We start from the raw sequence: 9,109 nt of genomic DNA, 5'->3' as shown, positions 1-9,109 counted from the left end.
GAAGTCCTGATTTATGAAGATACCCAGATCCATAACATTTTTTGCCTGATTTATGACTGAACCCTGTAAACGATATCTCATACGCTTATTTCCATGACCTAAGTGTAGCACTTGACATTTCCCTACATTAACTGCCATACCCCATTTATCTGCCCACTTAGTAATATGATCTAAATCCTCTTGCAGCTGTTTTACTTGTTCTTCATTTTCGACAATCCCCATAACTTTTACATCGTCAGCAAAACAATTCATGCTTCCAGAAATATTTTCATTGATGTCATTCATAAATATAATAAACAAAAGAGGCCCTAAAACTGATCCCTGAGGAACCCCACTTAAAACATCACTCCAATTAGAATGATTTCCTCTCACAACTACTCTTTGCTTCCTACCAGTAAGCCAATTTCTAACCCAAAGTAAAGTTTTTCCTCCTATTCCAATGTCAGCTAACTTGCTGAGAAGAGCAACATGCGGTACCTTGTCAAAAGCTTTTTGAAAATCAATATAAACAACATCCACACATTTTTTGTTATCTAAAGCTGAGGTAACCTTGTCGTAGAAATGCAATAAATTAGTAGTACAGGATTTACCTTTCCTGAAACCATACTGCAAACTAGTCAACAGACTATTAGTCTCTAAGAACATCATGATCTTAATTTTGATCAAAGTTTCGAAAATCTTACAAATCACCGAAGTCAAACTTACAGGTCTATAATTCCCAGCAATACCTTTAGACCCCTTCTTGAAGAGTGGCGTTATGTTAGCCAGCTTCCAGTCCTCTGGCACCGTCCCCGAGTTATAAGAAGCATTGAAAATATTCAAAATAACATCCACTAATTCCTCTGCACATTCAACTAAAATTTTTGGATAAATATTATCTGGTCCCGGAGCTTTAGTTGCTTTAATCTTTTTCAAATGAAATAAAACCTCCTCCCTGGAAAACACAAAATCCTCAAGCTGTATAATAGCTTGTGTCTTGTTAGTGTCAACTGTTGAGATACAGTTATCGTTAAACACACTGGAAAAAAAGTTATTTAGAACATTTGCAATATCCCTATCGTTTTGGATTAAATTTCCATGCTCATCAACCAAAGGCCCAATTTGACTGTTTCGAGCTTTCCCAGAATTAGCGTAAGCAAAAAACCTCTTAGGGTTCCCATCAATGTCATCTGCCAGCCTTTGCTCCAATTCCCTTTTCTGAATCCGTACCGAATACTTAAAATTTCGCCTTGCCTTACCATACTGGAGCCTCTCCGCACTCTGACCAGTTTCTTTAAACTTACGAAAAGTGGCTTGCTTATAATTAAGAGCTTCTTTAGTCTCCCTGGAGAACCACATGGGCCAAATTTTGGTACTAACACCTTTTCTCCTAAATGGAACATAGTCCCCAACGGTTTTAGCAAGTTTATCCTTAAATTCAGTCCACTGCTGATCTACGTCGCTATTTTCCAACCCTGACGAAAAAACCTCTTTCAAACTCTGCCTAAGTGCAACAAAATCAGTGTTTCTGAAATTGGGCACAAACCTAAAATTATCATCTTTGCACACTTCAAATTTAACCCGGAACCTAATGCTGTTATGATCACTATCTCCAATATGCTCCCCTACACTCAACCCCTGAACAAAACTACCTATGTCACAAAAAACTAGATCCAAAATTGCCTCCTCTCGAGTTCCCTGAGTTACAACTTGATCTAAGAAACAGTCACCAATTACTTTTAAAAATTCCTCTTCTTTGCCATTACCAGGATAAAAATTATTCCAATCAATACCCGGAAAATTGAAATCCCCCATTATGATAACGGATCCCTTACTGGACATGTCACTAATAATACGGTACATCTGTTCATCTTGTCCCTGGTTTGAATTAGGTGGCCTATAAATGTTTCCAAAGCGTAGCTTTTTGCCCTTACTGCTCGTCAACTCCAGCCAAACCATATCAATATCAGTAGGCTTATCATTTATGACCAATTCATTGCAAATAAAATTGTCTCTAACATAAAATAAAACCCCACCACCTCTTTTACCTACTCTATCCTGTCTGAACAAATTATACCCAGCAATATGTAATAACTCTGCATCAGATTCGGTAGCCCATGTCTCTGTAATTCCAATAACATCCAACTTCTCATCCATAACTATGCTTTTCAATTCATCCATCTTGTTCCTAATACTGCGAGCATTGGTATAGAAAACTTTAAGCATGCCTAAGTTGCTTTTATTTAACACCCTGAAATTTCCTAAATTACAACTGTTAACATTACTACTCTTGTTCGTCACTTTATTTCCATTCCTAGCAATACCCAAAAAAATTTCATTCTCTCGATACCTGATGCTTGAACCATGCCCCCCATTCCAACTTAGTTTTTTGACTCCGAAGCCCTTAAAATTAATCCACTAACCATATTGACCCCTGTAGAGCTCAGATGCAGGCCATCCCTAGCAATCCAATCCCGTTTACAATGACTCCATACATCAATAAACCTGATACTGCGCTTTTCGCAAATTGACTTCAGTAGCAAGTTCATACACCTCGCACGTTGATTTAGCCAGCTCCTATGCACTCCATACCTGGGAATGCATAGGAAATAATAACTTGCATAGGAAATAATAAATTAATAAAAAGTAAAACAAGCAATAATTTACTCAATTCTATGGTCACATGTGAATATTAATATCAGTGCCAGCCTTCACACAAGGCCGTCCGAAGAGCTGACGGTGCCCGGGGTGAAAGTTTCTGGCGCCCCCCCTCCCCCCCCCCTATACACGCAGAAAAATCAAGTTAGTTATAATATCATTGCGTTAGCACATACTTGAATATTTTACAAATTGATAAACAGAACAATCAAAGGGCTATGCATAATACGAATTAAAACACATGCAATGAATCTGTTTTTGATATTTTTGAAACATTAATGCCCCAAACACTTTTCGAAAAATGGAAATGTTAAAATTCCAAATATTTATCTAGTAAGATGCTCCCACTAGATAAAGAACAAACAATTAAAACAGAATTGGTTATTCATATTGATCAATCTAAGAACACGAATATAATTTGCTGGTTATAAAGAGAAAATGTATTTATCGAAGTAAATTGCATAAAAATTAAATTTCGATCTGAACTTATCCAATGATTCTTTTCAAGAGTTTTTTGGTTTTACTTGTACCAATTTTTAATATCAGCTTTCTTATATGTTATAAACAAAGATGTTATTCTTTTGCATCAAATATTTGTAAGTTTTAGGGAGAAGCCCACAAATACTCAACAACATCGAAAATCGCTCAGAATTGCGTTTTTGGAGCTCTTATTTCGAAAAATCACTTACCCTAATATTACAAAATACGGCCTTGCAAATTGCTTTTAAGAATTGACTTTAAGAAAATATTAGCCCCATACCGCCTTTTTTTAATATCACAAGCAATGGGTTTTTCAAACGACACTTACAAAAAATTTAAGTGGGATAACTCCTGAAAGTAAAACACTACTTAAATTTTTTAACCATAATTTTGAACAATTTTCCTGGGAGATGCTCCAGATCCTCCTATCCATCAAATCTTCCAAGTTTGCCTAAAGCTGCGTTTTTGAAACTTCAACTTCGAAAACTTCAGGGGGAGAAGGAATTGATTTTAATCTATTTAATAAAATAAATATCGGAAACAGTCTCTGAACTCCCTCCCTTACCCTAACATCAATAAACATGGCCTATAATCGCGTTTTAAGGCTAAAATTGCGTTTTTAAAACTAAAAGTTTCAAAATTTTGACCGGACACCTTTTGACATTTTTTCCTATCCGATCAATAAAATAAAAAAAAAAAAAACATTTTTTTTTTTCAAAGTGACCCCCCAAAAATTTTTTCTCGTTACGTCACTGCATGCAGGGGCATAACTCAAGCAAATTTGGTGAAAACTAGACAAAAGAGAAGTGCCTTTTGTTTTATTTTAAACAGTTATATTCTCAGAAATTGTATCTCTTTCAATGATACAAAGGAATGAAAGACAAGAATACTTTAGTGCCATAGAACAAAATAGAGAACCATTGCAATGATTCTCTATTTTGTGTGTCTATGGATGCGTATCTATGATACCTGCTAATTTTATACAATCGGGGCATTTTATACGAAGAGAGGCACCGCAAGGCGCCCCTCATTTCGTGTGAATGTCGTCGTGTTCCGTTGAAACGAGGGCGGCCTTGCGGCGCCCCCTCATTTCGTGTCGCCCGGGGCGATTGCCCGCTCGCTCCCTCCCCCCCCCCTTCGGGACGGCCCTGCCCTCACATTAATGTTCTGAAAGTGACTGATGTGTGAACCAACCTCATCTAGATTCTGTACTACCTCAAAAAAAAATTGTGTTTATTTATTTGCTTTTTGAATTTCATATGCTCAAATAATGATAAATAATGTTTTGTGTTACAGCAAATAGCTTTTTTTTACATGGGAAAAATTAATTAAAATTTAGTTATCTCTTTTGCGTTGATTGGTAAACTTTGAGCTTGAAAGTAGCATTTTACATGCGAGAGGTCCCTGAATCGTTTTCCTCCAATATCTTTTGTTCTATTGGACGAAAATTAATGACATTTCATACCCTAGCTGCTTTCAGCCGAATTTAATTCAGAGTTTGCATTCATTTTACTTTATATACCGTAAACAGGGGTCTATCGGAACAGGGGTGAATCCGGATGAAACTTCCACTCATACAAAAAAAAACTCCTATAAATTTATGTTAGGGTATTTTCAGCAGCTAATTATTTTCAAAGAAAGGTTATATTATGAGGAGCTGAGAAATCAAGTTTTGTCGGCACAAAATTGGCTTACGAGCAAAACAAAAAATCTCGCGTTTTCATCTTCTGCAAAACTTTTTAAGTACACTGAACGTTTCGCATCATAAACCTATAAGAATTATATTTTATTAATAGGCGCAGGCTTACACAACAGTATGTCGTGTCGGAAGTTACACAATTTTTAAACTGCGTCAGGAAAAATGAATAATATCTTGCGACGTCATGGATTTAAGATCTGCGGGATGAACTGGATCACATTTTTCTTCTCTTTTATATAGCATTATTTTTATGTCATATAAGAAAATATATGGATGTATGTAGGTAGCCCCCCACCAGGCTCGTTTCAGGCTGTAGTACCAATCCTAGTATGGAAGTTAATATGCATATAAGAACTCTTTGACCCCACCCCAAGAAGGAAGATGGCAAACTATGTCTGCGTTAGTGTAGGCATAAATGACCCATCAATGGCTTCGCCAAACTTGTGAAAAGGACAGAAGAAAAAATAGAAAAAAGCCAATGAAATATTACCAAAATCATCGTCCAAGGGTTCCAACATCAATTTTTCTATTCAAGAGATTGGTAAAGAACTCATATTGACAGATTTCAGCGCAGTGGCGGCTCCAGAACAAGTTTTAGGAGGGGGCATCCTCTTTGTCTTTTTGTATGACCCTAGCCTTTCATGCTACTAAAGATCTAGCTGAAAGGACATTAATTTCGAGCATTTTCCGGTCCAACATCACGATCGTCGATGACAGCAAGAGAGATTTCGGGAACGCTCCCTCAGCGTTTTTTTACAACTGGAAGTTTCAAAAACACAGTTTTAGATTATCTTCGACTACGTTAAGAGGATAAGATGGTTCAAGGCTCTCCCCTGGAAATTTTGCGAAACATAAGACCTAAAAATGCAGTTATTTAGCACCTAGTATGACGTTAGGTTAGGAGAAGGTATAGAGTTCGAAGCTATCCCCCGGAAATGTTTCGGAATTCGAGTTCCAAAAGCGCAATTTCAGACCATCTTTGATGATGTTAGCAGAGCCCGACTAACTAAAAGTGAGGCCCAAAGCCCACAATAATTTTGAGGGCCCCTGAAGGCTATTATTTTAAAAATGTGTGTATTTTTTGTATAGTTGTAATTCTATGCATAATTCTTTAATTAACTTGGGGCCCCTTAGGAAGAGGGGGCCCCAAGTTAATTAAAGAATGGGGAATAAGTTAGTTAAATTAAATAAAGAAGTTAATTAAATAAAGAAGAAATTTAATAGGGTCCCAGGCCTAGTAGGCCTGTGCGGTAATCAGGCCCTGGATGTTAGGGGATTTGGGCCACTCCTGCGTAAAGTTTCGAAATTGAAATTGTAAAACCGCATTGTAAACCATGTTTGGTGACAAGGTTCATTTTCCGGTACAACATCACGATCATCGACGATGTTAGCAAGAGAGGATTCGGGAACGCTCCTTCGGTAATTTTTCAAAATTGAGGCTTCTAAAACGCAATTTTAGATTATCTTCGAGTGTGTAGGAGAATAAAATGGTTCGGGGCTCTTTTCTAGAAATTGTGCGAACATTAGTCTTAAAAATGCAGTTGTATGCCACCTTGTATGACATTAAGAGGAATAGAGTTTGGAGCTGTCTCCCGGAAATGTTTCGGAATTCGAGTTCCAAAAGCGCAATATCAGACGATCTTCGTTGATGTTAGGGAAATTTGGGGGCCCAACACTCTCTCATAAAATTTCGAAATTAAAGTTTAAAAAACCGCATTTTAAGCCATGTTTGATGACGTTAAAAGTGATAAAGTTCAGAAATCCCGCCGCAATTTTTTTGAAATTGAACTCAGAAAAACGTAAAGTCACTTTTGATGACATTAGGAGAAGGAATTAAGTTCGGTATTAATCCCTTAAAAATTTTAGAAATTAAAATTCTAAAATCGCAATTTTGGCTACCTTTGGTGCAGGGCCGCAGCCCGCAGCTAAGCATTGCTGTAAGGATGACTTGCATGGCATTGTACTCCAGGTTCCCCCGTAACTACCACTATAGATAGTTCAACTGGTTGGATGATCCCGGAAGACAGCTCTGTTTTTTGTTCAGACCAGAAAGCCGAGAAATTCCTGATCCAGCACCACCAGAGGTATTGATTTGGGATGGAACTTGGAGGACGTGTCCCACGAAATATTTAACATGCCCCAATCATCATTAATGAATACGGAGGATCTTCAACCGGCTAGCATCGAACCCGAGACCCTCCGTTTACGAGTCCGACGTCTTATCAATATAATTGCTTGGCATAGCACTCCTAAAAAAAACTTATGGGGAAGAATTTCATACTTCTTATTCATTGCCCATCGCCATTATAAGGTTACAAAATGGTGTTTGACTTTCATGACCTTTTTGTTTTCTAAACAAAAATATACACTAAGAGAGACAACAAACCTAGCTTATGATTCATGGATGGAGTCTTTATTGGAATATGAGCATAGAAATCAGGAAAACTGCATCATATAAAGGCGGGGAAAGAGAAGACGTAAAAGATTCACGCAGAAGAGAAAGAAATCTCAATTATAGACGATTTTTGGTGATGTTAAGAAATTATGTGGAACTTTCTGGTAAATTTTTAGTAATTGAAGTCTTAGAAACGTGGTTGCAAACCATTTCGAAATTGGAGTTCCAAACATGCAATTTTAGTATTATGCTCGATGTTAATAGGAAAAGAGGGATTGGGGGCTCTTCCCAAGTGTTTTTTAAATTGAAGTAAATGGAAGTTCCAAAAATAGAACTCTTGATTATCTTTGATGGTTATAGGGAAAGGGGTTCCCTAAAGTAAGTAAGAAAAACGCAATTGTATATGATTTTCGATTTGGTTCTGGAAAGGGAGTGGTGGGCTCTTCCCCCTAGAAGTTTTAAAAATCGCAGTCCTAAAAACGACGTTGGCCATTTTTCATGATATTAGGAGAAGCAATGGGATTTGGAACACTTCCGCAAAATTTTTGGAAAGAAATTAAAGTTCCAAAAATGGAATTTTAGACCGCCTTTAGTAATGTTAGTGAAAGAGGAGGTTCAGCAGCTTTTCCCATTAAATTTTTCAAAATTAAAATCCTAAAATTGCAATAGTAGGTTAATCTTTGATGACATTAGTGGAGGTGAAGGGGTTCGGAACTTTCCCACGGAATTTTTTCGGAATTGGATGATCCTAAAAATGGGATTGTGGGGAACCTTTGATGATGTTTGCCGAAGCAATGGAGGATCATCATGGTCATGGTTCCTAAGTAGTCTCGTATTCCTTTCATTTTTAGCTATGCAAAACGAAAAAAGAAAATGCCGCGTTGTTTAAAAAATAAATTCAATTACTGAAGTTCTAAAAAAATCGCTTTTAAAGGTATGGACCAAAGGAAAAAAATAGTATTTGTGTTGCACTTTGCGAGTTAACACGCGTACTGCTGCATTTATATTTTGGTGCTGCATCAAACGAAATTTTCGTTTTGAAAGCAAATAAAGTAAAATAAATTTTCTAGCTGAAAATTTTTTTAATGGGCTGAATACACACACAAAAAAAATAATAAATAAATAAAATTGCTCCTATGCAAAACCTGATGGTACAGTTAAAAGAATTTTAAAAATTCAAGACTTAGCTCTCATTTTCGAAAATCTTACTCGGCTCTCAGAAGAGGCCATGACCCTCCCCTGGAGCCGTCACTGCTGCGAGACGTTGACTAACAGGTAAGAAAACTTCACAATAAAGTCTCCAAAAAGTGTAGATTTCAAGATACGGAGAGGGAGACAGCGTTCCTTCTAAAAGATGTTATGAAAAAGTTTCAGCAAAATGACATGCTAACGTCTGTGGAAGGATATGATGGGTGAATTCAATCTTCATGTTTGTCGTTTCAAATGCAGTTTCGCAACGAAAAATTCTATTTTTTATTGATTTCAAATTTGCTATCGATTGTAAAGTAAGACAAACAACGTTAAAAAAAGCCCAAATTTGCCAATTACAGCAGACACGTGTCTGCTGTAATTGGCAAATTTGTGCTTTTTTAACGTTGTTTGTCCTACTTTACAGTTCAGCAAAAAGGTATTTATTTATCTTATTTGCTATCGATTGTTTGATAAAGTACACATTTACTTATAGTCAGTCTTAGTTTCTAACGAAAGAAGTGCGGCAACTTTATAGTCTCTAGAGCTTATTTTAGTGCGTAAATATGCAGGAGCTGACCTCTTGTACAAATGAAGCCATCCTTAAATATAAGCTTTGTTTTATAATTAACAAAGTTTTTCTATTCGCGCACATCAGCATTACTTGCTTTTATTCGCAGTATTAAATCGGAAATAATACTTATTTAAAT

Source organism: Uloborus diversus, chromosome 5, assembly GCF_026930045.1.
Source record: "Uloborus diversus isolate 005 chromosome 5, Udiv.v.3.1, whole genome shotgun sequence".
NCBI lineage: Eukaryota > Metazoa > Arthropoda > Arachnida > Araneae > Uloboridae > Uloborus > Uloborus diversus.
This window is presented reverse-complemented; position numbering follows the sequence as displayed.